Raw genomic sequence first — 26790 nt, forward strand, 5'->3', positions numbered from 1 at the left:
GCTTTGTGTTATTCATGCTCATAGAGTATCTACGCAAGGCTGTACACCCTGCTGAGACTCTGTGCTTCCCAGTCCATTTATTTGTTCATGAAGTTTTGGGCACAACATGGAATACTCTAGAGATGAAGCAAAATGAGAAGTTATGTTCAGAGTAAAAAAAAAACAACACAGGTAGTTATGTATATGTGAGGTTAATTATGAAAAAGGAGCGGTCACAAACTTATGTCTTATAAAGCAGGGCCTGAAAATAGAAAGGACATACAATGACAGAATGGAGTAATAAAAAAAACTGTTTAAAAAGAAGCAAGGTAGCTTTTTATTTTAGATAGCCGAGGTGAACTTGACTCGAGAATGGAAAGTGACTAGGAATTGTGTGGCAGCTTAAGGGGATTTTTCTAAATGCTGGGGATTTTCTCTTTTTGGCAGTGTCTTGTTGAATTTCTTTATGTGGGAGAGTTTTGGGGTAATTAAAAGAATGAAAATGAAGAGTGAATAAGTAATTGGGAGTGAACACAGTCCTGACTTCACCTATATGTACTAAGAGAGAGTTTGCAAAGGTTAGCTAGAGGAGCTTTTAATGCTACCTAATATTTTTTGCTTTCTGTGAAATGAAATGAAAGGAAGTCTTGGGGTTATTCCATGGCAATTCTTCTTTCAAACTAGAACTTAAGCCACCAAGTACCTGAAATCTATTGTATTGTTAAAAGTCTCTGGTAATAACATGCATGTCCTGGCAGTCTCTCACTCCTGCAAAAGTGGACAGGCTAGGTACTGATCTAGCTGTTGCTAATAATGTGTCTTTCCTTTTCTGAGAGATCCTTCATTTCAGGGGTTTGCAAGGCAATGAAGGACTGTAGTTACTCTCCCTGCAGAGTCTCTGAAATCCATGAACTGCAGAAAATGTCACAATATTGCAGGTCTTGGGTGCAAGAGTGAAAATGTCTTACAGAATAAAGTGAGTCCCAAAGCCCACCCAGGGCTTGCAGACTGCAATGAGTGCCAAGTGATGGCTTTCATGTGTATGCTTCTCATTTGAACCTGATTTTTCTTTAGTCTCCAAATTGTCCATGACTCAATAGTGACATTTTCAAATCAGATAAAATTCAAATCTAAAAGAAGACATTTACAGTTTTCCAAATATTTAACCTCCCCTTTCAGATTTCATGTTCTCGGTTTAGGCCATTTGTCACTGATCATTTATTTTATCCTTATTTCTGTATCATAAAGTTCAAGGCATGTGTGAGAAAAAAAGGGAGTCCCAGAATGGCACTGAACAGTGTGTTTATTACAGACCGTCAGCTCAGTTGTTTAAGTCATTGTATTTTAGGGAGCAATGATCAGGCACTTTTATCACCTTCTTTCCTTATACATTACGTACCCTGTGGGGATAGCATCTCTCAGAGGCTATTGAATTTCCCATAAAGATTCCCTCTGCCTGCCTTCCCTGGGGAGCTGCACTGGCTGCCTTGGCTCTCAACAGAGCAGGGCTTTCTGTGTGGTTGTGCCACTGCTGTTGGTCAGTGGAGGGTGCTTGAGCCAAAAGCCAACTGCCATCAGAGGAAAAAGCTGTTTGCTAGGACTGACTCCATGATTTGGGAATGTGCCCCACCTCCTCTGGGCCCCAGTTTTGATAAAAGGTGAGCATCTGAAGCGGGGAAAGAAAACAGATGGATAGCGTCAGCCACCCAGTTCCCTGATGATGGCAGTGCAGTGCAGAGGGAAATCTAGATTTCTGGATGAGAACACTGTGGGATTATTAGCCAGCCTCCTTGTCTCCATGTAAGCTGAAAAGGAAAGTTTCCTGCTGCTCAGCAGCTTTCTTCTGAGGGTCTGAAAGTGTTTAACAAGAGTGGGCACTGCAAATATTGTCCCACTCTTCTCCTTGGAGGAAATGCAAGCCTTGCGAGCGTTACAATTGCTTGCTCAAGGTCAGTATGGAATAAAAATCTGAAATCCCAATTCCTTTATCATTGTTGTGGGAATTTGCTACATGCACGAAGAGCTTGCTTTTATGAGTCCATCATGGTAATGGAATAGATGCTCAATGGGAAGAAAATAATTAGCATTTGCAGACGATCATGTCACTCTGATTTATACATGAGAATCTGGCTGCAAAAATGTGTAAAAAGAAAGCTGTAACCTTTTGTCAAATGACACAGTGTGATTTATAATTAGATAATAGCTGTTGTCTCCTAGGGGTACTGACAACCTGGAATGATTTTCACCAGATTATTGTGGGATCAATACCAGCTGAATAATTAAAATTCAATACTGTTATGTCTCTATCAGTAACATTGTGCGAATGATGTATGACATATTTAATTGAATTTGTCAGACACTACACTACATGCATAGATCAGGAGGATATTTTTAGAGTTCTGTATTTCATTTCCTTGTTATACTTGCCTTGTACCTTTTAACATTCATGCTTACTTACAAGCAGTAAGACTGCTTGCTCAGGGAGCACCGTAAACAGTGACCCTAAGTTTATGCTGACCTTTCACTCTAAATGTTAAGAGTCTTAATGGAGACTTCCAGTAATTAATTCATGGTAAATGTTAAATTGCAAAACAGTGACAAAGCGGAGGAAAAGAAAAGGCTGGTTTTTTTTTATTTTTTGGGGTTGTTTTTTGGTGACTGGGTTGTTAAGTCCTTTATTGCTAGTGCTGTTTGTATTTCATTTATCAACACCAGAAACGTGAGATGTGAAATGAAAATGCTGGTGGAATGTTCCATGAATTCATTGGGCATGTAGGGTTCATGTTTTTAGAGCAGTGGGTTGCATTTTTTGTTGAGAACTCTACAAAGTGTAAATTGGCAGTGTTTTGGTCCTGACCATCCAATATAAATGTTATGTTCCTCACGAGTATTTGAATATTAGCATCCAGATATTCCCCTCTGGAGGCCAGTGTGTTATCAGGATGAAATGGCAAGGCACCTTTTCATGTCACACTGCCAAAATACCCAGGGAATGAGGGAAGTAACATTTTCACTGTTTGTTCATCATGTCCTAGGATCAAGGGGTGTCTCCTGTTGCTTACCTTGGACTGATAAACTGTGCTGTGCCCTGAATTCTAACATTGGGTTTTAAATAATAAGCAAGCATAATGGCCCAGAGCAGCTGCTATGAAGAAGCTGCCTGCCTCTTCTTAAGGCTCACACATTGCTCAGTTTGTGACACTTGATTAAAATTAATTTAAAGGTTTGTTATCTTTCACTACAGAAAAGAAGGAAAGAAAATTAAGCTTAGGTGCATTTGAATATTATTATTTTTCCCACTTATTACTGTCAGTTGCAGTTTTAGATTTCACCATTGATCTTGTTAATATTCATGCTGTTAATTAACAAATTTCTGTTCACCTGCTCTGCCTGGTTTCATACATGTGAGTGTGATTTATTTCTTGCTGTACCCCCCATGCTCCACTCCAGTTTGGCACAGTGCTACCCAAGCTAAGATTTGAGTCTGCTCTGCATAATCAAACATACACTTTCCTATGTCTTTTAAGTGAGTTTATTCACACTTATTTTCTACATTGAGGTCCTTTTACAGTTACAGTTGTCTCAATCTTTCTCTTGCCAACTCAAGGACTGAATATTTATTTTATAAATTTAAGTTGATTTCATGAAATGCTAAATGTTGAGACACTAGGGAAAATCTCTGCTGCAGCTTTCAGGTACTGAACTCTTAAAAATGATAGACAATGGCAAATGATTCTGTGAAATAGTTTTGTTGGTCCACAAGGAGATGGGTTGCAGATACAAGATTCAGGATTGAATGCCACTTCTTTCACAGCTGTTGTAGACAGAATTTTATTTCTCTGAACTCCTAATGGTAAAAAAAATCCCAATCCAAGCACCAGAAAGATAGATGAAGGAAGTTGTGATAGTTATGGTTATTTACTATATAACTATATAGTTATTTACAGATTTCCTGAAGTTCTATGTAGGACAGTGATACCATGTTAGGGCCTTAGGACCTAGCTTTTGTGTTTCTGCTATGCCCATGTTTTGCTGTTTCTCCTTCACTATCTCTTCCTAAGATTCTTAGGTTGAGTCTTGTCTACTGGAAGTTAATGGGAGTTTGATTATTTGAGTTGAGTGAGATCAAGATTATTTGCTCTTAGCCTTCAGTCATTTTTCAGGATACTTTGTGAAGTAGCGCAGCTGAGAATTTTTCATTTTTTGGTTTTTCTTTTGAATACAGATAGAATTCACTTTATCCAGGGCTTTCCTACAAGAGGTGTACTGAATCAAGGACTTTTGAGCCATGTTTCTGACTTTTTTGCTTGTCCTAAGTTTTTCTTAGCTGCACTGGTGAAAGAGCAGTGCTGAAGGACTAGCATGAAACCTGTCACAGCTTAGTCAGAACCTTTGGGAGACAGTTTCTGTTTTCAGAAGTGTCATGTTCTTGTTGGGGATCCCTCTCAAATGTAGCCCTTTTTGTGGTAGAGCAAACCATGTCCTACACCTGCCCCTCAGAACTGGCTGCCACCAGCTGTGTCAGAGCTGGAGTGCTCAGAAACTCATCCAGCACACTGGCAATAACAACTCTCTCTCTTTTGCTCTCTCTCATTTTCTTCTGAAAGTAGTCAGTAGTTATTTCCTCCTGAGCAGAAGGCTTTCATCCTTACAAATATACAGCTTTTATTTTTCTTGAACTGTTTTTTTTTGTAAATACTCCACACCAAACAGGATAATCTAGTTGGGCTACACAAGCCTCATGTTTGTACTGAACATATTGCCATCATATTAACACTGGGTAAGGATTTCTTGATCACCATGTCCATGTCAAATCCCCTGCTATTACAAGGGTGTATATTTTCTTAAGATGATCAAGCCTCAGTTTTAAAAGGAAATAATTAGAAAATATTTTTTTGTATCCTTACTGCTCCCTTGTTTCTCTGGTGATGCAGAATCTTCTACTAACTTTTTGTTGCAGTGCATCCGTGTTTTTGTGTTGTAAATATTATGTTCTGTTGCTATGCTCTGTCACCCCTGAGCTCAGTTGGTTTTCCCTAATTCAATTGGCAGGTGACTGGTACCTCCCCTGTTACACCCCTGCCTCCCCACCCAGAATATCCTGTCCCTCCCCCTGGGGTGTCAATCCTGTATTATGCCTTGCCTCTTGAGTGTCAATCAATCCCTGTCCCTGTTCCAATGAGTTCCCATCAGTCCTCCCTTGTACCAAACCCCGGCTTGGATCTCCCCTTTGGAATGCCCCTAAACTATGACATCCCAGTGGATTGTTCACCTGATCGTCAGTTTGTGTCCCCTCCTTGTGTTTCCACATTTGTTGGAACTCTGTGAATCCCTCCCCTGAGTTTTCCCTATTGGTCAAGAATTTGTAACCGCTCCCTGAACCACCCCTGTATATAATCCCCTGCACAGGTACGATTTCTGCTCTTTGTGCCTGACCCCTTCAGGTGATAAACCTGTTCCTGGAATCCATACCAAGAGCCTCCTCCTCAATCCTTGCCTCCACACTCAGCGCTGACTGCTATAACATGCCATAGGGCGATAGCTCTGAGCTGCACTGCAGGTCATCCCGCTCTTGGCGTGGTGCCGTGCTGGCAGCGGGCTAGCCTGGGACTCCGGCACCATGTCAACTTTTAACAAGAATGCTTTTGCTTCTCAGTTCATGTCTACTGTATAGGATGTTGCTTCTTTTCTGATGTGTGTCCCAATGATATACTGATGGCAGATCTGTTCTTAGTCAGGTAAACAAATTCTTTCTTTTTTTCCTTTATAATCAAATTTTGCTGTTAAATCCTACTCTTTCCTTGTTGAACATAACCCCCCAAACTGTAGATGGGTGTCTTTAAATCCTCTCACTCAGTGCTGGAAATAGCATTTCTGGTATATGAAAGGTTTTTGTGGTATTGGTGATTTATAGTCAGATATTTTTTTTTCATACTGTGTTTTCAGTTGATGAGCATATTATTTCAGGTGATCACTCAAAAGAGAATATTTCTTGTCTTAATGAAGAAATCAAGAAGTGACTGACAGGAATGGCAAGGTTAGATCAGAAAAGGGAAAGAGTAATTTTAAATAGTTCTAAGGCTATCTTTGAGAGAAGCAAATAGATGCTTCTGTAATGTGGGTGAAAAAATGAGTTTTAAAACACAGCAGTAAACAGGATAAATAGTGAGGCAAAATGTTAATATATCTGATATGATGATATAAGAATTTTTTGTTTGAGGAGAAAACACCTCAAATGATACTTAGTGGACAGAAGAAACCCCAATCCTAAAACCAACATTCAAATTTGTGTATAGAAATTCAAATTCAATTCTTTCATTATAAGGAATGTAGATAAACTGTGCTAATGAGATTTCATTTAAACACTTTGAACATCTTTTCAAATAAAGCAAAGTGTTTTCATCAGCTTTTCATTTTTGTTTTCTACTGTTACTCATTCTTAAGTGTGACAAAGTCTTAGGAAGACCTCACCAATGCCATGGTGTGCTCTGTACCACCCATGCATGGCAAATCCTTTCCTGTTTATAAAATAAAATCCAGCAAACAAGCCTAAGGAATAGAACTGGACTGATTTCTGCCAAGCTTCAGATTTTAGTTTGATCACTTAGCTCAGTGAACTATGTGCTATTCACACTGGTATAATAGGAGAAAGAACACAAAAATAACCTGGTTATCCCTTTTGGTGAAGGTTAGCCAACATAAAACATATTCAAGTGCTCACTTCAGAGGTTTTTATCACATAAATAACTTTTCATCTTAATACTTCAGAGTAATTGCTGGGGAACAGTCACAACATTCTTTGCCTTGTGTGAAATGTAAGTGAAAATATTGCCATGATGTGCATGAAGAAAGCTGCTGTCGTGTTGTGCAATCTCTCAGATGCCAAAGGTGCTCTCTTAAATGTTATATAAAAAGTCAAAAGCAAATGGAAAAAGTAGGAACCAATACATTATGTGAGATGGTGACTAGCTCAGAACTTGAGGTCAGGCATCAGCCTTGAAGACATTCAGTTATGGGCTTTTCACAATTGTCATTGTTTATGGATGTGTTTGAAATGTAAGATGTGGCATTTACTTTTGGATATGGAGGGGTAAAGTTGATAATCAGATTTAAATAGGAAAAAATAGATTAAAAGGATGGGAATATGCTTGATTTGTATTTCCAATGCTTATAAACACAGATTTTGATGGGCCATATGGTCTCTTGTCTCTGATGCTCCTACCGTGCTAATATCCCTAATCTTCATTTTAATTGTTTTTAAATGCTCTTGTTTATAAAAGAGAGAAAAGGTCCAGTATACACAAGACTGGAAAAGGCCTGTGTGCCATGCAGAGCGCTTTGTGTGCAGATCAGAGGTTTATGGCAGGCAGCCTGGCTTGCCCATAGGATGGCTTGTGTGCCAAAACTCTCTCATGCAGACAGGGTGCTGGAGTCTGTTTCCTTTTACTGTATGTATAGTCAATGCTTTTAATTTTGAAGTTCAATGCAGCTTAATTTTCTTCATTCTTATATCCAACTCTGTGCTGTATGTTTCAATGCAAAGTAGATTTTCAATTCTGTGACCAATTTTTTCTTTATAGCATTATTGCTGGAGACTGACATTTAAATGAAGTCTTGTTCCATAAAGAGTACAATACAGGATGGGGAATGACTTAAAATTTTGCCATGAGTCCTTGAGGACGCAAGGTTGAATACTGTTTGCTGGAGTCAATAGGGTTGTTGTACACAGGCTTTGTGTGTATAAGCACAGGAGGCTGAAACAAATCAATTTCCATTGACTTGTCTAGCAAAGGAGCCATTATTTAGAACTGAATAGCCATTGCTCCTGTAATATAATGTGAAAACTTATTGTCGTTTTACTGAGAAGTAGGTTATGATGAAATTATTTGTTTAAAAGCAAGGATGCCTTCTGAATATAAATTCTGGATGTATTGATTGAAATTTTTTTATGAATAAATTGTGGGTTTTTTTTAAAGCTGTTATCAAGAGTAATATAAATCTGCCATTGACAGTGGAGTTTATTGGTATAGAGAACTTTCTGGCAGTTATTCAAATAGAAGAAGCAATTACAGTGCTAGTGAAAGCAGCACTGTTTAAAGAAATGCAATGGTAATGCTCAAAGCACCAGTCCCCTTATAAGAGTCTCTCTTTGCAGTGGTTTTCCTGCTTGGAAATTTGCCAGTTGAAATTCCCTGTACTAGTAACATTTAAGGTCTGAATTGCTGAAGAAGTTTTTATGCCTCCCTTTGTGCACAGTTTATATTAACAGAGTGAGACATTTGAGGTCTGAAATGGATTTATGCAGTAAAACTGGCTGATCACATCATTTTAGTATTCTCTGTGCTTCTTTGTGCAGCTTTTCCCAATCCGTGCCACAGGTCAGGGGGATAAGCAGTAACTCACTAGAGTCAACTTAAAGGAACTCCTGTGAAAAGAGTAACTGTCAGCAAAACCAGTTTCTGCACAGAAAATCATTCCAATGGGGAAAAAAAAGAATTTTAGCAAAAATTAAATTATGCCCATAGAAATGAACACTTACAATAGGAGAACTTGATTAAAAGGAGCAAATGCTGCTCTAAGAGGCACATTATAAATATGATACAAATGAATGTGAAAAGGCAGTGACCTGCCTGCTATGTTACTGCTCATTATTCACCCTTTGGAGGGAAAAACTCACAAAACCAAACAAAAAACCCCCCACAATTTCCCCCCACCCTCCAACCCGAACATATTAGCTTTGCAGTGAATTTATAAATTTAAATGAATTCTGCTGTTAGATGGCACAGAACATGCCTAGCTTCAGCAGAACAAGGTTTCCCCATGGTATTTGTATAAAAATGCCATCCCATCCATTTTCATTTACTCCCAGAATGAACGTGCAGTAGAGGGAATTGCCTCTGACAGGTGTCTGTCTGTGCTGGGTGCACTTTATGTGCCACTGTGTCTGTAACTTTGTGCTGTAAAGTGCTATCAATGGGAATCACACTTGTGACATACATCTCTGCTGCTGTACAGTAATGGCATCCACAAATTCTCATTCGGGTCTAAGACTCTATTAATCTGAGATTCCTTTGTTCAGTGAAACAGTGAACAAATGAAAAAACAACCCTAGACCAAACAAATGAATGATTGTGAACTGAAACCAGGGGTAACTATGAATATTATTTATAGTCAGCTTTTGGGGTTTTTCAAAGAGTTAAGCATTTGAAACCTAGGAAAGGTTTTGTGTTTTCACTTTATAAAGTGAAATTGCTCATCAGTGATCAAACACCTTTAACTGCAGATGACCCAAATATTAGAAATGTGGCAAAGGAAATGCAAACTTAGGATCTGCTTCTTGCTTGAATGAGAGAAACTGAATTCAAATAGGAAACAAAACTCTACACTTTCAGTTGCTGCAAGTGAAAGAAACTCGTTCAAATTATTTAAATTAAGAATCTAGTCCTTATAAACTAATACGTGTTTTAATTCCTATTGTTTCCTGCCAAAGCAAGAGAGGAGAGGAATAAGATATGAACTATCCTTAATGAAGGGTATTTTAAAGACTGCTCTGGATATGTTTTGGTAAGCTCTGCATGGAGCTATAGCTTATCGTCAGTTTGTTTCCTCCTTGCTCTCTCATGGCTTGGGGGTTACAGTTTGAATGCCCTACAGTGAAACAGAATTAAAGTTTTACATTGTTTTCTGAATAACCAGCATGGATTCACCAGAATATGAGAAGTGTGTGAGTTTGAAGAGTACATGTATATGCTTTTTTTAATGTGTTTGGATAAATCCTCTGTGGTTACAGGGAGCCAGAGTAACTCTTCTATTGGCAACTTCCCCAGCTTTGTACCATCACAGAGAAGAGCTGATCAAGCTGGCTTGCTTGCACTTGATTAACATATTCTTTTGACATTCTGTGTGTGCAGCATGTGTTTTAAATTTTGATAATACATAGACCTTATGCTGCTTGTTTGTCAGCATTCTCCTTAAGAATTCTCTGCGCAGAATAAAAATTGAGTGAAATGTATTGCAAATCAAATAATACCATTTGTAAGCCTCTGCTTTCAGAAGTTAATTATTATTTATACACTGGAGCCTCTGTAACAGCCTCAAAAGTTATACCAGGAAAGCAGGTGAACTTCATGCTGGGAAGAGGCCATAGAAACACGCAGTCAAAGCAGTGTTTGTAGAAATGAGCTTCAGGTGTTCTTGTCTCTCAGGTTGCTGTTAGAACAGTGGATCTATGCTTGAAAGCCCTATGCTGGGCCTGGTTTTGTTCTAATTTAAAGTAGTTTTGTCCTTGATCTCTCATTATTCACTTTGACAATGAACGTAAATTACTGCAATTATTAGTTATCTTACTCTTCTCTGTGTATTTTCTTGCTCTTCCAGGAGTCAGTCTGATACCTTGAACTAACTTGCAGAAAAATAGTGAGTCTTGGAGGGGAAGGTGAAAAAACAGTGAATTGATTCCTGTTAATTCAGCTTCACAAACACAACCTCTGTGGGATCAGAGAGTGCACAGGGGAGGGGACAGAATGGGGGCAGAATTAAGTCTTATTGAAGACTTATTAATTAATTATTAATTAATAATTCTAAGTCTATTAAATATGTCTAACTTGAGGCTAGAAGTCCTGTTTTCAAGAATTAAAGTTTGGATTCATAGTACATCCTTAGAGACCAGTTAAAATTAGGCTTCAAACTATTTTGTCACTTTATGTACACAAATCTGATTGCAATTTAACATTTAATTGCCTAATACATATATACTCTTTTACAGACCACACATATGAAGGAGCATAAAAACTGCCCAGGTGAAACTGTACTGCAGTTCTAAAAGCCAGATCAGAAAATGTTTATGGATGAGATATGGAAATGAAAGGCACTGTTCAGTGCAGAAAATATACAGGAATGGAGAGAACAGGAACTTATTTGTGTGATTTACATTAATGAAAGCACACACTCTTAATCTGGCTGTGCCTTTTTCAGTTACTAACAGATTAATGAGACAACTTTCAGTCTGCACACTGAGTCAGAGTTTGAAAGGACTGCCTTGCAGCTCTGGGCTCAGGCTTGGCTCAAACTGCTGAGACTCTTGACAAGAGGGATGAGAACAGAGGGAGTGTGTGGGGCTCTGCAGGGCCTGGGGATCTGAGCTCTCCTTGTTTCTGTGCATGAACCTCATATAACACAGAAGGGGTGAGACTGTGCCATACACTACTCACCATGCAGATAAAAATCTGAACACCAAAACTGAACAATCCTGCTTTTACTTCTGCTAAAGATAAATATGACATCACGACCAGTTACAGAGAATTGAAGAGGGAAGGATTTTATATTCTCGCTCTTAAATATCTTTTTCCATATATTAGTTCATGTATTAGCTTATCCTGTGGGCAAAGACAGTTTTCCTTTCTTATGTGTCAGGTGTCATCTTAACTACAAGAGGAGGAGATTAAATTGATTTAAGTGCTTGAAGGATGGCAATAAGTTCCTGCAATGCAATGGGAATTAGGTGGCCTCTATGGAAGCTGATACTTGACTCTCTATGTGTACAATCAATGGAGACACATGGACACAGCTCTGAAACTAGTCCTAAATTCATATGCATCTGTCCAGCTTGAGGCAAATTGTAAAATGAAGATAGTTTTTACTGGCTGGTAGGGTTGCCAAGTTACCTACCACGTAGATTCTGTGAAATTGCTATCTTGGTAGTAGTAAGCAGAGAGGAGTACAAAGCACACAACAGCAAAGGCAAGCAGAGCATAGAGCCATGGCCCAGAGGAAGCATAAAAGCTTTTTTTCCTGGATCATATTATCAGATCTGTGTTAGTTCATCATTGAAGCAGTATCACAGTGACTTTCTACGGTTATTTAATACAAAACTTAGGACACCCTTGAGTGTGCCAAACCCATTAGAAGCAGCATTTGGAAGAATGAGTGTGGCACTGTACAGACTTTGAAATTGTTTTTTATGAGGTATTTCTCACTAATCAAATGGAACCTGTGAGGGCATGAAAGGAACCAAGCAGGATGTGAGAGGTACTTACTTTAATAAGAAAGTGGACATCTGTGTTATTATTTTCTATGACTATAAAAATCAGAGTAATTGTACCTTACTTTCAAGTAGGCAGTCTTTAGTTTAAGTTTACTTAAAGCCTTTCCACACCCCGCCCTCCCCCCCAAATTATCATCAGGAGCATCTGCCTCTGTTATCTTTTATCTACTGGCTATTACATGTTGGCATGTTTGTGGATTTTTATTTTTTTTGGGAGGATGCTTTGCTTTATGCCCGGTGAGAGGTTTGAGGCTGTGTCTACAGGGATACACGAAAAGATGTCAGTAGCTTTTGTGACAGTTCCTCTGCGTGCAGACACAGCATTCAGTCAATATGCCAGGCAGTTTTCTGCTTTCTCACAGCATTGCAGAATCCTCCTGACAGGTTTGCAGGGAGGTGGTGGGATGGGGAATCTGTAGTGCCAAGCAGCCAAGAGGGCAGATTGCATCTTTCTCTAGAGGCAACTTCTGCCATGAAGGTGCAGAGTCTGGAGTCACACAGTTTTAAACCTGCCTCAAGAAGGAGGCATAGCTTTAATGCTGAGGCTGCTGGAGACTTTGGCTGTCATCCGTTTTGTAAGAGGTAACAATCTGGCCAGTCAAATCTTTGTCCAGTCTTTGTTGTGCCTGTGTTGGGAGATGGAGAAGGCAGGTGGGCAGGTGGCCATGTTCCCTGTGATTGGTGTCCCCTGTGAGCCATGCAGACCCTGAGACTTGCCTCCACAGAGTGAGGACTGTGCAGAGCTCAGCTGCAGTTGAATTTGCTGAAAGAATTGAAATCCAGTTTAGTGATCTTGTGGTTTACTCTTTGTCTTTAGATGGAAGATGTTGTATCTCAAATATGAGCAGAGTGATGCTTAGACCATAACTGATATGACTAAGATGCAAACCTCTTCAACAGAGGAGCAACATTAGCCCCTATATAAAAAAACAAACAAACATATACATATATATACATATATATATATAGTCTAAACAAAACTTTATGGATGACATATTGGCAAAACACTGCCAGAATAAATTTTATGTGGGTATAAAAATATGCTCAGCGGATGTAAATTTTATATGTATTTCAAAATCTAAACTTGACGAATTGATGGGTTTGCAGGGCATGTCTATATAATTTCTTTTTTAGATGATAAAATATTCAAGAGGTGTAGGCTCAGATAAAAATAAATGTGATCATGTAATGTATTTGATGTAATTTATGGAGCACAACCTGTCTTCCTTTAACGGGCTACTCAAGACATGTTAAAATGCTCTAATTCTATGAGTTTATGAGCTTATCACCTGAGAATGTTAATGCATTTGTTAACCTTAAGTGCTGTTCTTGGTTATAAGTATAGATGGCACTTTTGTACCACTATTTACCTGTGCTTACCTGATTCTCTGTTCTTCCTCCTCAGCTTTGATGCTGTTCACCTACAGTTTCTATACCCTGACAGTTCCTATTAGCAGCTGCTGTTGTACACCTGTGGTAGTACTGTAATGAGAGCGCCTTCTTCCACCCTTTGCCTGATCTTTCCACCCCCATTTGCATAGCACTTTGCTTTTCTTTCATTTAAAATCTTGAAAATATAAAAAACCATGTTGGACTACTTATCATCATTAATGCCTAGTGAACTTTCTAAACTTTATGCTTCTCTGACTAGAGTAAAACATCTCTAAGCTTTATATTTTGTCTAGGACAGGCTTCACTCAGAGCCAAAAGCTCCCAAAGCTTGCTCAAATTCTCAAACTTTCAAATGTCAAAAGTATATGAAATCTGCATTCCCACACAGTGGCCTCTGCATCAGGTGTATTAGCAGGCTCACCAGGTACTATATCAGTCTTGTCTCCCTGGTACAGCAGAGCTCCAATGCAGGAGAAGCAGAACCAAGATTTCTTTTTTTGTTATCAGATGATGCACTAGTACTGGGTTAAGTAACCATCTCAGTAAGCAAAATGCTCTTGGATTCTGATTAGGTCTTGTGACCAGTGTCAGCATCTATATTGTATGGTCTATAAAGTGTCCTGGAAATTGAAACCAAGTGCTTCCTCTGTCTGTAAACACCTCTTATCTGACACTAAAAACCAGAAGACAAGACTACTAATGGGAGCATGTACTTCACCAGCAGAACAGTAGACTCTTTTCCCCTCTTAGGCTTTGACTTCCTGCTGCTGAACAGATCTAAGTCCTCCACATCAGAAATGTTAGTGATCATGTAGCTGTTACACTGTATCTATTTCAGGAAATAATTATGGTTGTTTGGATGGAAATGGCTGAGCAAACTTCAGACCATTAGCTGCATACCTTCAGACTGACAAGGTTTATCTCTGACCTGGGGGGACCACAAAAACATGCCTTGAATAGAAAAGGGATTTTGGATGCAATTGTGTTTGCAGAAAGACCCCAGAATACACAACCTGCATGGCTGCAAGAAAAGTCCCCCAGTTGAAGAGACTGCTGGTGAGAAATTGCAAACAGGGTAAACACATAGTTTATCCCCTCCAGCCAGTACATATCTTGGGACAGATGTTGGATGAAAAAAGTTTGCTTTTTCCATTTCCCCCCACCCCCTTTTTAATTTGTATTATTTGGAAGGTGATGATGAGAATTACAAAGGTGTTGGAGGAGGCAAGGGTTAGTAAATGTTAATTTGAAAGATGTATCTTTGCCAAAATGAAACAATTAGAATGCCTGGAGAAAGTGTGGCTCTATTGGAAGAAGAAAATACTCCTGGCAGACGCATGATAATGTTCTGTGCACTTCCATTTATGACTAGAAATTTGTTTTTGACCTAGTGTGATGCTGAATTATTGAATCATCTTAGTTAATTTGCTTCAAAGCAATTTATAGAGTCTAAAAATAGTGACTGGATAGAGTTTAATTTTGCATGGAGTCTGTTTTAAGCTGTTCAGTTCTTTATGCCCAAAGTGTGACTTTTAAAAGATACCTTTCCTCTGTGATCCCCATTTTGAGCTATTGATGTCAGTGGGAGTCATGTAACTGATTTAAGGGAAGTAGATCAGGCTTTGTATTACTTTTTATTTATTTTCTTTATATTTCTTTTCAAGTAATATCTATACTTTGATAATAAATTACTGTGCACTTGGGTAACATGAACACTGCAAACTCAGTATAGCTTTGGGAGAGGGAGGTGAATTCTGTTCTGCTTCATGTACAAATGAAACCATGAGTTAAGTACTAATTCTTTATTATTGACTAAATATTCGTTAATAGTGGTTTTTGTGAAATAGGGTAGAAAGTACCACTTCATTTTCAGTTCTCAGGTTGCATTTCTAATTTGTAGTTAAAGCAAAATGGCTACAACCGTCCAGACTCACAAACTGGACACTCTTACATAGAAGTCTCAAAAATGTTGCCAATATTTTAAGAAAGGGATTTAGTTAGTTTGAAGAACCCAAATTTGGTACATGAAGGTTATCATACTTGTTCTGAAATTAATCATTAAATGCCCAGTTCTTGCATATACATCAACTGAGTCTCACTGAAGATTGGAACGTTTTTGCCAATGCTGATTGCTGGTTTTTGTGTGTGTGAAAAACAAAGGCATCTTAACTGGCTTACTGGAGGAGTTGGATGGTTTTATGGTATCCTTTGCAATCACAAGCTACATTTATTAGTACCTTTTGTTTTAACATTTGGTCTGTGCATTCTGCACTGTGAGCTAATCTGGAGAATACCTTAGGGTACAAAAATCTGAAAATAATGGCAAAGCGTATTACAGTCTAGAAAGACAGAAGAAAATATCCTACTATTTCCCTTAATTTTCATCTGGGTTCCCCATTATATTTTTTGAGAGAGAGAGGGGCAGGGAGACAGGGATTTGGTTAGGGTAAAATATCAAGGTCAGTAAGTCACCAATGACAGATCAGATCAATACATTCTAAATTTGGAGTTTTAGTGGAAGTGGGAAAGAATCAGCATAAAGGTTTCTGTTTTGTCTGTGTCTGCAAGAATAAAGAAGTGTTGGAACCCATAGGTTAAACCCTACTGGTAGGCATCTGCTGAGAGCTGTATTGAATCTTCAAATGCTGGAGTGTTTAATGGAAATGTGAATGATGTTAGCAGGCTGTTCCTTGGATTTATGATATATTATAGGCTGTTAAAAAAGGAGGAAACAGATATCAAGGGTGGAGGAAATGAGTGCTGCTTTCACAGCAAGTTGTTTTTGACATCAGGCTGTAGAAAGTGAAATTTTCTGAAACTTAAAACTTTGAGCTTGTCTGAGAAAACTATCAAAAGGATATGGATACATATTTGAAACTGGGACATGGAAAGTATTATTCAGAAGGGCAGGAATGTGTTTTCCCTCCTTTTGACCCTTTACCACAGAAGAAATCTCCAAGTAATATGCAGAGGTGGCTTGTCTACCGTGCCTCCAAGAGAGCAGGATTTCAAAAGACTGCTTGCTTGGGCTTAAAGTGCATTTTGCTTTGTGCATTGAGTTCAAAGCAAGCCTGAAATTGCAAGTAGAACTCAAAACCATTGTGGTTTCACCTCATTTTTACACTGAGCCTATTGAGGTTTGAGTGATTTAATTCTAAAGCTGTAAATCTGGGTAGGTTCACACAGAACATAGTAAAAGGTTATTTGAAAGAATTGCAAACTCCAAGAGATGTCAGAGAACTTTGGCTGAGGTTTTTACTTGAAAGTAATGGAGCATGAGGTCAGGGACTTTTTCAGGATTTTCAAAGTTGCTGGGAAAATTTTTGAGAGCTCTGCTGTTATTAAGTCTGTGTCTAGCTGCATCATAGGTGCGGTCTGGGGTCAAAACACTTGTGCTGAATTTATAGTAGGGAACATTCATGAATCTCGTTATCTAAAATGGTCCTTATTTCAAAGAGGAGAATGAAAACAAGGCAAAAATGTTAAATGTAGAGTTGTGCTTATAAGGCTGTTTTCAAACTGAAAAAAGGAGGAGAGAGCAAGGGGAGTAGAGCAAGTATTTGCACACCAGGTGGAGTGGAAGCTTTCCAAGAGTAAGGATCCTTGGTTTCTAGTTGAGGCTGCAGTGTTAGTACCTTGACACATTTCCTTGAGCTCTTTATCTGCTATTACTGCACATGTAGTGGCAGCTGCTTGTTTCCCACTTTAAATGGCTGCCTTGCAATACTTGTGTTTGGCTTATATTATGATTAAGTGAAACTTTTTCTTATGCTCCATGGTAGCCATGACAATTTTGCATATTCCTCTAGCACAAATGAAACTTGGATGATTAAATCCCTTCTGGGGTTCAATAACTTTCCCTTTAAAAAGTACCCCTTCTTTTTCCCTTCCCTCCTAGTCCTTCTTAGTCTTCACATCAGCAGCAAGCCCTGAATTGTTGCCGCTGAAGATGAATAGATCACACGGACACAGCTCGAGGTGTGGTGAAAGGAAGAGAGAGTTTATTTTCCCTCCCAGGATTTATAGGCTTCTGACCACGGCCAGGGATTGGATGGTCAGGATAACACTTTCTCACTGCACTGGCCATGAGAGATGCCCATCACAAGATGTGTGTCAGAAAGAATGTACACATATCTATGTTTACAGTTACTGTCCTGGGAAAGTCCTTAGAAAACTATGTTAGCAAGCTCAGAAGCTGAGTTTTCAGGGCAACACTGAATTGTGCTGTTTGTTTTGGGAAATGGCTGTTCCAAGTGTCCTGTTCAGAAATGTTGACAGCATCAGCCCAAGGAAGTGTGTACAAGGTCATTCCCTGCTTCCATGCCACAGAATTTTGTGCTGTCTCTATTAAGTACTTGCTCATTTATGGTTACGGAGTATTTTAAAATTGAAATAGATGCTTCCTTCCTGATTAGATATATGGCTGTACTGGGACCATGTGAAGAAATACTTACTTTGATCAGTGACTGAACTTTCCTTCCTCCTCCTCCATTAAAAAAAATAAGTAGAAAATTACTTCAAAAAGAATTATTTTGTCCTAAAATTACTTTATTCTCTTTTTGAAGAAGAGCAGTAGTATTACATACAGGTTTAATATTTTGTGTCTTGGTGGAAGTAATTTGTATAGATCACTCAATTTTAATAAATATATTTACCTCTTACATGAATAACACTATTGTGGCTTTAAGTAAGCTGTATAAAACGCCTTTAAATGGGTGCATCTGTTGAAAAACCAGGTTAAATCTTGAGGAGATAGGCACAAAATTGAATTGTCAGAATAATTTAATTTTTAAAATCTTGGTCAAACCTGAATATCTTGGCCCCTGAATATAGAAGTGAAACTGCAGCACAAAGTGTATGTTTCTTGGGGATAATTTTTACCTTTAATGAGTAAGATTACTGTTCCAGAAAGAGACATAAATCTTGGATCATTATCTTTTAATCAAGCTTGTGTGCTACACCTCTAGAAAATTACAACCCACAGAAGCAGAACTACGGAAATGTCTGAGTGTTTTATTAAGTTCTTTCAGCCTTTAAAAACAAAAGCTTTTAAAAGATTGAGATCTTGCTCCCAGTCAGTCATACTGGTATCAATCTTGGATAACCATACTGACATCTATATAATTACAGCAGCTTGATACTTGTGTCAATGATGCCAAAATCTGGCTTGATATCCAAAACTTTCTACCTCAAAAGCCAAGTAGACGGTTTCAAAATCTGTTATAACTCTTCCAAATTTTACTTTCTACAGAAAATCTTTCATTACTTCTTCAAATCTATGGGACCTAGTTATAGTAATGGCAAGAGCCTTTTCTTTACACTCATAATCATATTGATTATAATATGAGATGAAGAGTCCTCAGATAGAATAACATTACTGTCTGATTTAATAAGATAATTTATTCATAACTATTGCATTTTATTGCTTTCTGTTAGTGTGGCACATGTGGGATTCATAATTTTTTTCAATTAAACCAGTCATCAGAGAAGGTAGTGAAATGTGATATTAGTAATGTTGCTTTTACTGTATCACCATAGGTTTTTCTGGAAATGGACAGGGCAATTCTCTATGGGACAAGAGCTCTTTTTCTGCCTTTCAAAAGCTCCTGGCATACCTGCTGATCAGGTCTAAATAGGAAAGGAAAATTAATCTTGATAGCTTGAGGTACTTTCAACCTGAGTACCAGGAATTTGAGCTAGAAGGAAGAACTGGGGGATGAAGGAGGGAGAGGGAAATGAGAAATTGAAAGAGAGTGGGTAGCAGAGAAGAAACGTGAGAGGAGTTTCTGAGATCAGAAGGAAAACAAAGGCTTAAGAAAGAGAGATGGTGTAAAGTGCTGCAAAAGCAGTAGGAAAAGTGCAAATGCATTTTCTATGCACAAAATACTTTTGGCCAGACAAAAGGAATGTAAGGCAATAATAAACAGAGGAGAGTAAAAAGCTGTTTTTCCTCTGATTCCTACATCTGTGGACTAACAGCAAATTTCCATGAATTTACACTTCACAAGGAATGTAACACTCCCAAGCTTTCTGCAGCTTTACGTCACACCCTGGTATTGCAGCCCATAGTCTCTGAGTCATGGTCTCCCTTTCAGCAGATCTTGGAGCTCCTGCAGCTCAGGCTGAATAGCAAATGCACTTGCTGGTGCTTGTCAGGTCACTTTTGGGGCCCTCTGGATTCTCTACCTGAATTCTGCTGGGACACAGACTGAAGTCCCTTCCTATGACTTGGTTTGGTGGCAGGGTCAAAGGTGGCAGTCACAGGCCTGAGGTTCACTAGCAGTGACTGTGGGCAGCAGATTCCCTTAGCAGCTGCTCGTCAGAACAGTAGAGAAAAATCGGCATGATTTTGAGACAGGAAAGAGGAATGCTGTTAGAAATGTTCCCAAGGTGTGTTTAGGGTGTTGCAGAAAAACACCTGCTCCAGTGCTCTTCTCCTCCTTTTCTTCCCAAGGGCAAAGCCTCTTGGAGATTGTGTCTATCTGATGTGACTCTTCCTTCTGTCTTTTCCTGCATCCATTCTGGCAATTTCTTAGTCTTGGCATGTAGTTTTTTCAGTGGCAATTACAACACTAATAGCAATTTGCATGGAAATTAATATTGGAAATAAGTGCTTCTGTCTTATCCTTATGTCATTTTACAATCTTGAAAATTCTTAGGTGGCCAGCTAGCTCTTCAGGGCTCCTGATGGACAGCGCCTTAGAGCACCAAGAGAGGAACTTGTAGAAACTATAGTAAATTTTTGTTGTCCTATAAGAGATCATACTGACCAAAACATGTTTTTCAGGTTGAGTGTGATGCACTCTTGGCATTATACAGCTTTCAGCTCACTTAATGCCCACTATATTTTACTATTTACAAGACATTGGGGTTTTTTTTATCATGATGGAAAAGACTGCTTTTTTACTTTCTGAAGTTCAGGGAGGTCAGGAAAGAATATTGGAAATTGAACTTTTCAGCCTGGTGGCCCCTGCTGTCTTGGCAGTCTGACAGGAACACAAGTTCAGCAGCAGAGACAAGTAATGAAAAACGTGGCTTTGCAACATTTCTCTGTCAATAGAAAAGCTCATCTTTTTGTGTCAGCAAGACATTGCATGCAGCACACATTTCAAATTCAGTTAATCTCAAAATAATTCAAAAATCAAAGAGCTTATTCAACCAACAAGACATACCAGATTGACTCACTGTGTATTCATGGAGGGGGTAGCAGAGAGAAAGACAATTCAGTATCAGAATCAGAAAAGCAGCCCCTAGTTTTCGCTCAGTCTAAATTTTTTCTAGATCACATGAGCACACTGTGAATACTCAAAGAGTTACCAAAAGAATATTTTGTGACTGCATTGTTTGCATTACTCATCTAGGAATAAAACTGACAAAGGTGGCAGCTGTACATGTGAGCACACACTCTTTCTGCCTCACTGCAAGATCTTGCATATTTTTAATGCTATTTCAAGGCTGCGTCTGCTGTCACCACACACCTGACATTCAAATCTGGTGTCAAAGAGCATGTGTGTACACAGTGATAGGTTAGCGGAGTTTGTCGTCATATTAGTGTTTGCTTATTCTGGTTCAGTGCTTCCTGTTTGGGATGTTGCATGGAGTACAATTCAGACACTGCTAGAAATAGAATTGCTGGTGCCAAATTAATACATTTTTATGGCAGGACACTTGCTAGACAGTGCCTATAGTGGGCAAAGGCACATAGATGGCAGTTTCTTGTTAATTAGAAAAATCTATTTACCTGTGAATGTAAAGGTCAGGATGTAGGACTGCCCCTCAGACTAACATCAAGGTCCCGTGGACCCCTGTGCCACTCAGCAGGGAGTTAGGGGTGTCAGCACATGGTTTAGGGTCACTGGGATTAGGACCAGGAGCTGTGGGAATTGGCACCACAGAGTCTTTCCTTGCAGCTGAACACAAGGAATACTGGGAGCCCATGAGCCCCTTTGTGCGAGGAAGTTGTGCTACTTCCTCAGTGCTCAGCTTGGATTGAGCTGCTGTGGGACGTATAAACCAAAGGCTCCCCTCACTGCTCCAAATATCAGTTCTTCTGAGCAAGAACAGATTATTTGGCAATAAATTGCTCTCATCTCTTAGACTCTGAATTCATGTAATTCACATTTTATCCTTTATATGTAGCTTAGAAGTTTTCCAGACACTGAACACTGAATTGCTGCAGACACGCAGCATGGTTCCACTGTTCTCCCACATAAAATATGAAGGAGTTTTATTCTGGAAGCTTGTAGACAGCTGAATAAACCACTTCTTTTCACCTGTTATCAAGGCTTTGTCTTTGCAGAGTGTAATCCAATGTAAGTCAATTACAGGCCCTTCTTTTAATTGTCAGTCAATCAGCCAAGACAGGAACATATTTTTCTTTCACATATTTTATACAGTATTTATTTCATTACTAACTAATGGGGCTTCTGCAGGTCAGAGATTCTAACCTTCTGCTTGGAGCAGGATCTCTTGGGTCATGCAACTGAAAAAAAAGTATTTCACTAGCTTCTAGCCTACTTAGTAGAGGAAAGAAAAACGTTACTCAGTAGAGGAAAGAAAAAAGTTTGGGATTACCTCTGAACTGTACTTTTAAAGACGAGTAGTGTTTTCAGAACAGGTGGTTTGGATCATATGTGGAGGAATCTACTTCTCTGTTCTTCTTCTGGCAGTAACTGGAAAATATGATTGTCTCCCTTGGTCTCCATAAGCCAGACATTTTCTCTAGATTGCAGAGATCTGCAAACTGCTTTGGGAGTATAGCATTCTTTGCATGTCTCTGTATTATTTCCAGTACTTGGGAGATCTTTAGTTGTTTGCTGAATTGAGGTCAGCAATGATGTGTCATGACAGAGGAAGCCTGGTAAGGCTAGTATGCCAATTTTCTGGGATAACTGTCCCATAAACCTGGCTGTGGTGCATTTTGATAAGATTTATTCGATTTCCTCTCATGAAAGACTTTTTCTTACATTACAGTACACAAAACTACCTAACTTCATCAGACTTGTACATCAGACTTCCCAGGCAGCTCTGTGGCAGATCTCTTTAACTCACTCCAGCCCATGGAGTCATTATAAACTGGGTCATGCCTATGAGGGAGTGTCATGGTTTTAAACCAATAACTAAGAAAATTACTTATTTCTTGCTGTGAGAGATGGATTAGAACAAGAGCAAAACAGGCATAAAACTTAAAAGGAAAAAAAAGAAAGTTTATTGACAAACTACAATAATAAGAACACTAGAATAAACTTCCAGAAAAAACCTTTTTATCCCCTATCTACTCACTATTCCCTTGTTCACATGACAACAGAGACAAAAACTTTGGAACTTTGATGGTTAAAACAGTCCCAATTCTTGCTACAGTCTTTTCACCAGTCTTTATAGAGAAACAGAAGTTTCTTCCTGTTAATTTATGGAGTTTCTCACAAGAAAACTATTTTTGTTATAGTTTTCTATTGCCCTAATGTTAGCTGCTCAGAGCTGCTATTATTAGAGTTCACTCCTCCTATTTTCACATCACTCTGAAGTGTGTATGGGCCATGAGTCTAGAGATAACATTTTTAAGGATAAGTTATTCAAAGGCAAAAAAAGTCTTCTTCATCTGTTTCTGTGAGCTTCACTAGAAAACAGTTTTCTCATTGCCTCCCAAGGCTTCAAATCTCCCAGCACTTCACTATACCATAATTTCTCTACTTTTTACTCAAATTTACACTTTGAACACTTTATTCCTCTCTAGATACTGTATCATGAATTAAAGGAGTTCTTTTCAGGAAGAACTCCATGTCCATCTCCATAGTTTTAACAGAAAAATATTTCAGCTTAATTAAAGCATCTTCTTAATTCTCTACCTTTCCTGAAGCTTCTTTTCTTTCCTGTTACTGGTAGTTTATAAAGTCTCTTTTCATGTTGATCTCTCTCTCTCTCTCTAGATAAAAAGATTAATCCGCAAGTCTCATCTGGGTAATGAAAGAGTTAAAATCTTGCCCAGGCTTTTGTAGGTGGTTTGGTGATCTCTGCTGAACAGGAGCTGGAGCCGTCTGCGATGGAAAGTTCTTCATAGCTGCTCTGGAGAGTGTGGCTGTCTCTGCTTGCTGCAGGTCCTGAGCCTCTCTCCTTCTTCACTGGGCAGTTTCTAGTGAATTTAATTACAGTAAAACCTGCAGCCGAGCCAGAGATCGGCTCGGCCCGGCCCGAGCCTGAGGAAAACCTTCCCCAGGCCCCCCCATCTCCCGGCCGGGAGCCACAGCAGGCCCGGCCCTGTCCCCACCCCCCGGCCGCATGGCCTGGGCAGGGACGGGAGGCCTGGAGCTCCACCACCCTTCACAGCCAAGAAACAAAGAGAGCCCAGAGAGCTCTGCTTTTACACTTTAAGGTAGGGTTCACAAGTTGATCCCACTTTTCAATGGCCTAAACTGCTGTCAATTCCCAGCAATGACCGATAATTGGTCAGGAGAAAAGACTCCAGGCAGTTCCCAGCAACTCCAACTCCCTTAAAGGTAAAGTAACTCCATGACAGGGAGAATAAAAGATAAGAGGAGATTACAAAAGCAAATTTGCTGTTGAACTCTTGCTTTAGTTGCTCCTTGTTGACATGAGTGCTGCTATATGTTCATTATGTAAACATCAATTATTTATCTTCCCTTGGCAGCATTTTGCTCTTCCTCCTGCTTTCAGGTGATTGAATGGAGTGGTGAAGGAGGGCACAGTGTGCACCAGCAGTCCCCAGCTTAGCTAGGGGAGCAGGAGTGAAGAGTGGATGTTCAGCTTTTATACATACCTTTTATGTTTTAACAGTGTAGATGGGATCACTTGCCTTGTTTACAGGGCTTGTCCCACATAGCTGGTTGGTCCATTTGTGTACCCTTTGCAGACTGCATGTGACATGGAGAAGATGAACCAAGCAAGAGCTGATGTCTCCAGTTGCTCCACTTTCTGTCTTTACACATTTCAAAAAGGGCTCCTCAGCAATGCAGGACTAGGCTGGTCTCTAGACTTTTGCTCACCCAGTACCAAGAACCTGGACGTATGGCCAGGTGCCTGTCCCCTGCCTGCCAATAAAACAAAAGTCAGTGAAGCTCTTTGTGCTCTATGTGGGCATTGATTCTGGAAGGCTACAGTTGTTCCTTCTGACAAACTGAATCAAATTAAAAACTGCTGGTGACTGTTCCAGCTCTTCAGTGAGTGAGGGGGGACAAAGTTTCCAAAAATAATGTAGAGAAATAATCCACAAAATTCGGGCAAAGCATTAAGGGCACAGAAAGTAGATCAAGGTTCGTTCACTAGTGATCATCTTTGCAAAGTTACATCTTTCTTTTCTGCTTTAAGCTCAAAGTTTTAGACTTTTTCTCTTTGATACTGTCAACTACAAGTGCAATCAAACCTTTTAGCTATCTAGCTGGAAGCACTTACGTTTAGTGTAAAAGACATAGGCAATTTACAGCAAATAATAATGGAAATATACTATAAATGTTAGAGATTCTGAACAGGCAACATGTTGTAAAACTTTATGCATTTTATACCTATTACACATGCACAGCTCTCTTCAGATGAAATGACAAGGCCTAGTTACCATTATTTCTTACATCTTCTTTGACATGAATTCTTTTTTCACATCCCAGCACACTATAGTTCATCCAATGCCACATAAGAAATATGTGCACCTTTACATAAGCAGATTTCTATAGCTTCTGTAAAGCTTTCTTATTACAAAGTTATTGATTACCTTGCCAGAAGAGAAGTTTGGTGTGACAGCTTACAAAAGTGTTGGGGAAGAGATTATTCCTGGCAAACCTTTGAGCATTTATCCAAGTGTTTTAAGTTTTGCCACCCAGAAAGGCTGAAACTTTTAACTGTATTCATAAAACTACATTAATACAGAATTTAAGGATGTTAATATATTTTTGTTTGGAGATGAAGGCTATTGCTTTTTCTGAAACATTATGTCAAATATATGAATATTTAGAATTTTGCATCTTTGTCCCAAATTCCTAACTAGTACAAGGACCAAAGAAGGTCTGTGGAAAGTCAGTCTCTCATGCCTGCAACATGTACACATGTTTTCTCTTGGAAGAAGGTTCAGCTCAGATTTGCTGCTCTACCTTCTGCTAAAGGTTTAAAGTGTTTTAACAAAATCTATCATCCAGTCCTTGGTGCTGAGTGTGATGGAAATCCCTTCCCTCTGCTAATGACGTGTGAAATTTGGAGCGCACAGGTCCATGTGATGCTCTTTATTGGCTGCATGGAAAGAGCAGACTGGAAAGATCCATTAATGTTGCTCTTCAAACACACTGTCCTTTGAGACAGATGGTTGGAATGTTAGGTATCTGACTAGAATTACGTGCAGATCTGAAGAATATGCTTTTATTATATTGCTTATTGTGTTTTGATATTTCTCTGTTTTCTGCTAAAATATCTGCTAAAATTATTTGTGTCAAGCAGGCCCAGGTGAGTGCCCTGGACAGCTCTGATTCTGGTGTCCCAGCTGTTCTGAGCTACACTTGCTCTTTGGGAACCCAGGTGTGCGCTGAACAGAAGCACAATGTGGAACTGAGTATATGGAAAAATTAATAAAGGAGACTATCCAAAGAAAACTAATTTCCCCAATTCCCTCTTCTCATTCCCCAGCAGACATTAGGAGCTGGTTGTTGCAGTATAAAGGTGTTTTCTAAAACTTTATTTGATGGGCTATTTAAGTAACGTAACTCATTTCTATGCTATTCAGGTATCTAAATGTGTTTACCCTCTTTCTTGAAGGGCTTTGTTTTTTTGTTTGTGAAGACAATTACATGACTATCTCTGAATCCTTTTGCTTTCTAATGTACATAAATTCCCCTGTAGGTGATTTACTAATTAAAACAAAATTTGTAATCGATAATTTACTTGATCAAATCCCCTTTTTCACCAATTCACCATTAATAAATCCTTTGTTTTTCAAAATTATTCACCAGATGAGTAAGATGAATAATTCTCCACATGTTCTTTGGTCATAAACAGTTATAAGTGAATTCCATTGAAAATTAGAAGATTTAGTATTTTTGATTTAATGGACAAATGCCATAGTGTTTTGTTGCTGGTCTTAGACTTCATCTAGGTATGGGGTTACACTTCTATATGTCTTTGTTTAGATTTTACTAGAATTTTTAAGGGTACTGAGGAGAAGGAAAACTTCTGTGAGTCTACTGAATCTTTGAGCAACTAAGCAGTTAAGCGTAAAATGTCTCCAATAAGACAGACAAATGATAAAATACCTTTCTAGTAATAACTGAAGGTAGGAAATATTATGTGAAAGGGGCAAGAAGTGTTTCAAAGGACAGTTGATAATAAAGGGTCTGCAAGTGTTACTGGTAAGTGATTTATTGATTTGTTCAGTGTAGCATGCG

The 26790-nt window shown here is 39.0% G+C and overlaps 1 protein-coding gene and 1 long non-coding RNA gene across 7 annotated transcripts in view; one reads left to right on the forward strand and one right to left on the reverse strand.

The window, feature by feature from the left end:
- GAB3 (GRB2 associated binding protein 3) overlaps positions 1–26790 on the reverse strand; it is a 774285-nt gene that overhangs the window by 215354 nt on the left and 532141 nt on the right. The gene's annotated exons all lie outside the window — the stretch shown is intronic.
- Positions 5261–26790, forward strand: part of LOC111928716 (uncharacterized) — an 83410-nt gene continuing 61880 nt past the window's right edge. For 2 of the 5 annotated variants that reach the window (XR_015276469.1, XR_015276468.1), the window contains exons 1-2: positions 5266–5388; positions 5636–5717. This is a non-coding gene — a long non-coding RNA (uncharacterized LOC111928716). Of the gene's footprint in view, positions 5389–5635; positions 5718–10356; positions 10396–10744; positions 10832–26790 lie in introns of those variants that run through there. The other 3 variants (XR_002864271.2, XR_002864272.2, XR_015276470.1) reach the window with 3 other exon arrangements.

Source organism: Cyanistes caeruleus, chromosome 14, assembly GCF_971803275.1.
Source record: "Cyanistes caeruleus chromosome 14, bCyaCae1.hap1.1, whole genome shotgun sequence".
NCBI lineage: Eukaryota > Metazoa > Chordata > Aves > Passeriformes > Paridae > Cyanistes > Cyanistes caeruleus.